The following is an 8,763-nucleotide window of genomic DNA, read 5'->3' as shown; positions in this document are numbered from 1 at the left end:
GTGTGTGTGTGTGTGTGTGTGTGTGTGTGTCTACAGTCATACAGTCCCCCTTTCCAGCCCCCTATTCAGATAGGAGTAGGAAGGTGGGAGGGGATAATACAAATGTCCACAGACACTTACTTGGGTTGCTGGGTCCTGAGTGTAAGTGAGCAAGAGGTTGAGAGGCCTGTTAGGAGATGCAGGAAGCCAACGGCCTGCAGAAGCTTCCTTTTTTCCCCCCTCCACCCAGCGACGGTTGAACACCACCACCCACATCCACTCCCCACCTCCATCTCCTCCCGCCTTCAGATTTCTTTTCGACAAGTGAATGCAAGGCGGGGAGGAAAGCCAGGAAGAAAGCCGAGGGGAGAGAGGATTCCTCCCTGTCCTTTCCCCATTCCTCCTTAAGTCAAACCAGGAAGCAGCCATAGCTCTGAGCCAGGCCACCTTAACAGTAGAGTAATGGTCTGGCGTCGCGCCAAGTCCCACCTCTGTTCCAGCTCCTGCTCCTCCCCCTTCTCCTCCCGCACTGGTCGGGGAAAGCTGGTGAGCAAGAGTCTGGCCCGAGTTGGCTGGAGCTGTTGCCATGACAAGCATTTTCTCAAGAAAGCTCTGCTGTTGAGACTGTTCAAAGCTGGGGTTTGGGTGGCGGGGGGAGGCACGAACTTCCTGGGGAACCATCCCTCCGAAGAGAGCAAGATCAGAGACTCCCGCCCAGCTCCCCTGCACCCTTTTTCTTCTGGAACCTGAGAGGTCCTTCCTATTGGAAGGACGCGGGGGGGAAGAGACCCAGCCCACTCCCCGGCCGTAGCTGGAAAGGCAGGAGAGCAAAGCCAGCATCTCTAGCTTGTTTGCCACACTGGGGAGACCGGTGGGTGGTCACCCACCCTATCCCCATCCATGGAAACCTGGAGGGAGAGTCCCGCTTGGAGAAACCTGGATCTTTGCTAGAAAGAGAGGTAGGCTTGCTAAGAATGAATTGACTCGTGATTTGCAAACTTTGTTTCTTTCTTTTCTCTCTACTGCTTCTAAAACTCCCTGAATTTCCTCTTCCTAGCATATTTCACGCAACTGGGTTTGGATGATTTTTTTTTAATGTGTGTGTGTGTGTGCACAGATTTATCAAATACTGCATTTCTTTCTTATTCTCAGTCCTTAGAAATCATGTAATCCCACAAGTGATTTCTTTTTCTTCGTCTAGTTTTTGTCATTCCTGGGCTGTGGGGTAGGGAAATGGAGGGACTGTCTTTCTCACACTAAAATTGAGATCTTGGAAAAAAACATTTATTTCCTCTCCCGAATTCGTTCCTGTCCTCCCCCTCCCCCTTGGCTTGGGAATGAGACGCAGAATGGAAAACTGTTGCAAAAATATTTTCCGCGTCTGTTCCCTTTCTCGAAAGCCCAAAAGAGAGATGGAAAAAAAAAAAAAAAAACCAAGTAAGAAGTCTTTAGCAGGGAGGAGGGGCTGCCTCAGGGACTGGGAGGGGGGCACACTAGGGGAGGATGTGGGGTAAGCTAGGAGAAGTTGGGGGGGGTGGGGAAGGAGAATATACAAATTAAATTTCTTTGGATTTGCAGAGGAACCTCAGCAGTTTCTCTCTGCTGCTTGCAAAACATCCTCCGACTTTCACGTCTATAATTAGCTATGGAAAAAGCTGGGAGTTCCCTCCTATTGCTGTTGTTTGAGTGAGTATGAGCGTCCAGAACCAACTGTATGAGTGTCTCTGAGGGCACCGCCCCATACATCTCTGGTCCCAGAGGGGAAGAAGGAAAAGAGGGTGAAGTTGAAAAGTTTTCAGTTTCCAGCTTGAGGATTGTGAGGCTAGGGTGTGTGAAGCAGATGGTAGGGACCACGGGCGTGCTTGGGAGGGTTCCTGAACATCTAGGGTTGCAGCACCGGCTTGCTGAAGAGCTGGAAATTAAGGCATTGGGATTATCCTTCCTGCTCTTCCTTCACACACACACCCCACACACACTCACATACTTGGCTCGCATCATTCCCTGAGGCGTCTAGCTTCACACACTCCCCCACCTCCCCCAGGGTATGGTCACTCTTCTCCTTCTGGGTATGGAGGGTGCAGGAGTGGCCTCCTGCTTCATGGGTGAGGAGTGGGCACTCTGCGGGTCAGAGATACCTCCCTCTGGGGCATTCCTGCCCGGCTTACAATAACTCTCAGACTTGAGGCCGGCGCCTGCTGGCTGGGTAGGGGGAATGTCAAATGAAGAAACAGGCGAGTACTCTACTGAGGCCCCTGCTGGGAAGGCAAAGGAAGGTCGGAAGGGAGAAGAAGCAAAATCCCATTCTACCAGGTTACCTCCTTTGGGTGGGGTATTTGGCAGCGAGTCTTGAGATCCTCCCCCTCCTTCCTTGAGCTTCTCCCCAGAGCAGCCCTCCTACCTCTTATCATTTGGAGGCTCTAGTGCAGCCCCCCTCTGCCCTGGGCCCTCTACCTGGAAGGAAGGGATCATTCCTGGCTGGGCCTGGCCTAGATGGAGGGACTGGGGGTGAGGAGGGCCTGGGTGCGGAAGGTTTTGGAGGAGGAGGGCTGAGAGGCTGTGACTTGGGCTGGGCACTAGGAGCTGAGGGTGGTGGCTTGGGGAACAGGCTCTGGGGGTGAGAGGGATGGTGGCAGCTTGGTAAAGGGTGCTCTGGGAAGTGGGCCTCAGACCTGAAGCAGACAGATCTGTGGGAGTTGGGCTGGGGAGTGCAGAGGAAACACCTGCCTTCTGCCCCAGCTAGTTTGGTTGAAACAAGGTAAGGCTCCGTACAGCTAAGAAAGTGGCAAAAGACTTGGAGGAGAGGGGGCCAGGGAAGCAACAGGAACCAATTTTCATTTTGAAGTGTTTTGAATGATCTGACTGCACCTCAAGGCAAGACAGCACTTCCCCACTTATATTCCATCAGAGAAGGGAATGAGGCCTTCCTCTGGGGCAGGGGCCCCAAGGCAGAATCAATGCCCTTGTTCTGTAAGGGGGAGGGGAATCCATTTCTTTGCTCTTCCTCGGAAGCCTCATCCTCCCTGCCACCATCTTGCTGAAGTCTAACCCCTAAATGTTGCGCTTCCCCTTGCCCGCTGCCACCTATCTTGGGGGCCCATAATGCCACCATTCCTGCAGCCTGCCTTCCCACTTTCTGTACTCTGACTAGGGGTAGATGGTGGTAGGCTTGGCGAGGGCTTCTCCACGAGGAGCAGGTTCCCGTTCAGCGCGCATCATGGAACGCCTGCTCCTGTGGCCTTGAGTCAGGGTGCAAACAGAGGGGCAACCTGCAGCCCGCAGCCCCTGCCGTCCCTGAGGGGGCTCCTGGGCTGGACGACTGCCGCCCACCCGGGGCCCCCTTCTCGGCTCTTGGAGCCTTCTGCGGCCCCGCCCCGAAAGCCTCTCCCGCTGCTCGGCTCCACCCTCCTGGGCTCTGCCTCAATCTGAAAACCTGGTGGAGAACTCGCTTAGAGCTGGGAGTGTGGCTTCCTGCCTCCCTGGCCGTACCTGCTCTTCTGGGCCCCTTCCCTTCCGTTTGCCACTTTGCGTCTCCGCATTCAAGGTCAAGTTGAAGTAGCACAGCTTGTCACATCGCCTGTGCACCCCCAGGGCCTAGCACAGTGCCTGAGACTAGAGAACTTGGTCAGCGCTATCTGGAAGGAAGGACAGTTTGAGGGAGCATGGGAATCAGCCTTAACCCTGAGGGTTCCTAACTTGCCCTCTGGCTGTTGGTTTCCCCTCTGCTATGGGAAGCCTGCTCCCCACTAAGTCGGAGGGGGTGGCTGAGTCAGGTTTGTCAAATTGCTATATAGGGGCTTCGTTGGAAGAAACTGAGAGCACCTAATTAGGAGTCAGAAGTAAAGCATTTAGAACTTGATCAAGTTGTGGGTGCTGGAAGAAGTGAAGTGGTGTATGGGAGGAGGTACCTGGGCTGGGATACAGGGAGTCCTACCCTTCCTTACTCCTGCTGACTGGAAGGTCCTGAGAAGAAGGGGTGGGGGGGGCTGCTCAGCCTGCAGAACATGGCTGCCACCTGTCAACAATCCAGCCTTCCTCTGCAAACCACCTTGTTCAAGAATTTGGCTTCTCTTAGTAATCTGTATGGGTCCTTTTCTTTTTCTTCAATGCTCCTGGCCTCACATTCAACACCCAAAGACAAGGGTCAGCCTTACCCTTCTATCGTATTACATTCCAGATTTACCAAGCTTTGACAGGAGAGAAGGGAGATGTTGATTCTCAAGACCCTGAGAAACTGTTCCGGCTTAGTTTAAATTGCCCCAAGTGCACACTTTGACCTTGTAGGGGCATGCCCCACCTAAACCTAACTGTCTGTTCCTGGAGGTGATTCTTCAGGTAATCTGAATTCTTTGCTCCCCAGGTTGCCCCTAAGACCGGATTCCCCTACCCAGCCTAGTTCTCTGCTCCTCAGACAAGCCCCTCTCGTCTCCAGTTGGTATTTGGTAGGTAAGAGGGAGAAGGAAAGAGGAACGACAAAGACAAGGCCTCTAGGCCAGTCAAACTGGATGACAGCCTTTCTCTGCTCATTTCCCCTTTTCTGTAGGTCATAGAAGTAGGGCTGGAATCCAGAAGGCCTATGTGGAGTGTTTTGTTCTTGACCTCCTCTCCCTGCATCCCTCTTTGTCTCCTTTTTCCTCTTTCCTTTGTATGAACCATTCTTGTTCCCCTGACTTATTTCCTCTGTGTGTGTTAAGACAGAAATGACGGGGGCTTTCTACTTCTGCTTCCACCTTAAGCCAGTCTTCTGGGTTCAGCCCACATGAGCTTGGGTTGAGAAGGAAAACCAGGCAGGAGCTAGTTAGAACCAGAGCCAAGGGATGCAGGTCAGAGAAGAGGCTGGGAAACAATCTGTGTGTGGAGAGATAGTGGAGAAGCCAAAAGAGAGAAAAGGGGTGAGATCAGAGGTGTCAGGGGATACCCCACGCCCCCTTCCCATTACTCTAGTTCCTTTCTGGCTGAGGTCTTCAGCCTCAGCACTTCTCTCTGTCTAGTTTTCCAAGTTTCATACACAAATCTCTGGAACAATTCCGAGAGGGTGAACTGGAAATGGAAGACCAAGGTCCAACATGTGGCAAAATCAATGTTAGGAATGCAAACCAGTATAGCTCCTATAGAAGGGAAGTTAGCAACATCTAACAAAACATATACCTTACCCCGCGATCCTGCTTCTAGGAATTTATCCAGCAGATGCTTATTCACAAATATGGAAAAATAAATGCATAAGGTGATTCTTTAAGGTATATTTGCAAGAAGAAATCACTGGAAACTATCCAAATACCCTTTTTCTTTTTTGAAACAGAATTTTACTCTCGCCCCCGGTAGGGTGCTGTGGCATCACAGCTCACAGCAACCCCAAACTCTTGGGCTTAAGCGATCTTGCCTCAGCCTCCTGAGCAGCTGGGACTACAGATGCACCCAGCTATTTTTAGAGATGAGGTCTCAGTCTTGCTCAGGCTAGTCTCAAACTTATGAACTCAAGTGATCCACCTGCCTTGACCTCCCAGTCTGGTGCTGGGATTACAGGCACGAGCCACTGTGCCCGGCCACCGAATGTCCATTCTTAAGAGACTGGTTGAATGAATAATGGTACAGTCTATAGCCACACAATAGAGTGCTAAGCAGCCAAAAAAGAAAGAAGGAAGGAAGGAGCCCTATGAACTGATATGATTTATAGGGTATGTTATTAAGTGAAAAAAGCAAGACATAGAAGACTAGATAGTATGCCACCTTTGAGGTGAGGAAGCAGGAGAAACAAGAATATTTTTGCAAACATGCACACACACAGAAAGGATAAATGAGAAATCCGATAACATGGGTGGGGTGTGTGGATGGGAACAGACTGGAGGAGACAGTTTTAATTTTTGTACCCTGTAAATATTTTTCATATTCAAAAGATACAACTGACCGTAACAAAAACAACAACCAAATAAATATCAATTCCACTACAAAGGAAAGAATTAATCCAAGTAATTTTTAAGCTTAATATTCTGATCCTTAGTGGGATTTATATTCTGAAGAAAAAAAGAACTCTTGAACTTTACATTGTAGGTATGCAATTGCTTGTGATACTATTGTCATAATTCGGAAACTATGTGGTTTACTGTAGGATAGATTGATGAGGAACTGTGTTGATATTTCTAGAAATTAGGGTCTGTCTATGGAAAAAGAGAGATATGAGTATGAAATGGGAGAAAGGGAAGAAGAATCCTGTGGGTTTTTTTGGTATATCTTGTAGGTCTGTCCACCAAAAGTATGTGGAAGCAGTGCTACCCAAAAGCATTGAACACCCCTAATACCTGGATTTTTATTTTTAAATAACATTTCCCACTAAAAGAAACCAGTGCTCCTTGGAGGAGTGGCTGATTCCTAGTCTGGGACTGAGACAGTACAGATGAGCCAAGTGCCAGAAAGCTAGGGCACAGGAGTGGGCATTAAGGGGCTCGCCACCAGGTATATGAGAGACACCAAAAAGGATAACAGTAATGGGTTGTAAATGTAAAAGATTCCCTGAGTGTCTTCTGACAGTTAATGGGTGGCAAGGACCAGGAAGGGAAAACAGAAATACCAACTAAGATATGCCTGGGTGCAGTGGCTCATGCCTGTAATGCCCGTAATCCTAGCACTCTGGGAAGCAGAGGTCAGGAATTCTAAACCAGCCTGAGCAGGAGTGACACCCCATCTCTACTAAATATAGAAAAATTAGCAGGGTGTAGTGGTGTGCACCTGTAGTCCCAGCTACTGAGGCAAGAGGATCACTTCAGCTCACGAGTCTGAGGCGAGCTATGGTGATGCCATCACACTCTGGCAACAGAGCAAGACTCTGTCTCAAAAAAGAAATGCCAACTTATAAAATGTAGAAGCAATGGCAGGTCTTGTCTTCAAATTTAATTTAATTTCTAATCGAAAAGTAATAATTGTATATATCAGGTACAATGTGATATATGTATACATTATGGAATAATTAAGCCAAGCTAATCATATCTATCACCTTACCTATTTATCATTTTTTTGTGATGTAAAAATTTTAAATCTGCTCTCTTGACAATTTCGAAATATGCATTACATTATTGTTAGCTGTAATTGCCATGCAATAGATTTCAAAAATTTGTTCCTTTTATCTAACTGAATCTTTGTACCCTTTGGCCAACATCATCAGAACTTTATTTTTTTATTTTTTTATTTTTTTTGAGACGGAGCCTCAAGCTATCTCCCTGGGTAGAGTGCCGTGGCATCACGCTCACAGCAACCTCCAACTCCTGGGCTCAAGCGAGTCTCCTGCCTCAGCCTCCCAAGTAGCTGGGACCACAGGCACCCGCCACAATGCCTGGCCATTTTTTGGTTGCAGCCATCATTGTTGTTTGGTGGGTCCGGGCTGGGGATTTGAACCCGCCACCTTAGGTGTATGTGGCTGGCGCCTTAGCTGCTTGAGCCACAGGCACGGAGCCATCATCAGAACTTTAAATCAACCAGTTTGTAGCCTCTGATATTCTAACTGATTCAGGCTAGCATCTAGGAAAGCTAAAACCATTAGGTAAAAGGTTGGTTCTTACTGTATTTTAATTCAGACTGCTAAAGCAGACCACCACAGACTGTGTGGCTCAAACAACAGAAATGTATTTCTCACAGCTCTGGAGGTTGGAAGTTCAATGTCAAGGTGCCCGCAGATTCAGTGTCTGGTATGGGCAATCTTCCTGCTTTGCAGATGACCTGCAATTTTCTCATTGTATCCTCACATGGTAGAAGGAGGGAAACATTGTGTCTCAGGTATCTCTACGTACAAGGCCGCTAATCCTATGCAGGAGAGTTCCATCCTCATGACCTAATTACCTCCCAAAGGCCCCACCTCCTAATACTATCATGTTGGATTTTAGGCTCCTTTATATGCAGATATATTCATAACCATTCAGTCCATAGCACAATTTATCAAAGTAAGTCTGTCTTACAATGCAGAAATCCAGCATTTACCACCTTCACCAAGTAATCAAATATTGGTAGTGGTTGAAACTACCTGACATTAGAGCTTCCTTGGCTTGCAGTAAGATGTTTGGCCATAACAACCTATGTTCTTGTCAAAAATGTTTATCCTGAATCTAAGAAGAGATGAAAAATCCAGAAAGTGAATCTTTCACAATAACAAGTGACTGAGACTCTTCAAAAAAGTATATATCACAAAAAATATAAAAATTGTGTGTTGTAGGGAGAAGGATGGGGAAGTAGAAAGCAGTCTAGAAACTAAAGAGACATTATAGCCAAATGCAATGCATACATTTTAATTGGATCCTGGGTCAAAAAAAAAAAAAGAGAGAGACTATAAAAGATATCCTAGGAAAACTGGGAAATTTTAAATATACAGTAGAACTTCCCTAGTTGACCACCCCCTTAAGTTGACTCAATTTTCATAGATTGGATGTGCTCCCCATGTATGCCTACAGAACAGTAGGCCTAGTTCCTTATGTTGACCACCTCTGTATGGTGACCAGTTTGTTACAGTCCCTTGGGTGGTCAACTTACAGAAGTTCTACTGTATATATTAAATGAATGTGTTTTTTTAGGTGTGATAAATGCTAATGTGGTTTTGTAGGAGAATATCTTTATTCTTAGAGATTATGCAAATGTATTTAGAGGCAGAGCGTGTGTAAGTTATTTTAATGGTTCAACAAAAAATGGGTGTGAGTATATATACACCAAGAGAGGGTGTACAAAATATCAACAACTGGTGAACCTAAGTGAAGGGTCTATAGTTATTGCACTACTCTTTCAATGTTTAAGATTTGATATTTTTCTTTT

General features: G+C 47.4%; 1 protein-coding gene across 1 annotated transcript in view; it reads left to right on the top strand.

Annotated features, from left to right (window-relative positions):
* The first annotated feature begins 507 nt into the window (after positions 1 to 507).
* The window catches only part of ATP2B4 (ATPase plasma membrane Ca2+ transporting 4), a 107,080-nt gene continuing 98,824 nt past the window's right edge, over positions 508 to 8,763 (top strand). Inside the window, exon 1 of the mRNA XM_003792250.2 lies at positions 508 to 938. The gene's annotated coding sequence lies outside the window, so the exon portion shown is untranslated. The remainder of the gene's footprint in view (positions 939 to 8,763) is intronic.

The sequence above is a fragment of the Otolemur garnettii genome, unplaced genomic scaffold (genome assembly GCF_000181295.1).
Source record: "Otolemur garnettii isolate 467f Iridium unplaced genomic scaffold, OtoGar3 scaffold00055, whole genome shotgun sequence".
Classification (NCBI taxonomy): domain Eukaryota; kingdom Metazoa; phylum Chordata; class Mammalia; order Primates; family Galagidae; genus Otolemur; species Otolemur garnettii.
The sequence above is the reverse complement of the archived record's forward strand: the minus strand, read 5'-3'. Positions and strand labels throughout refer to the sequence as shown.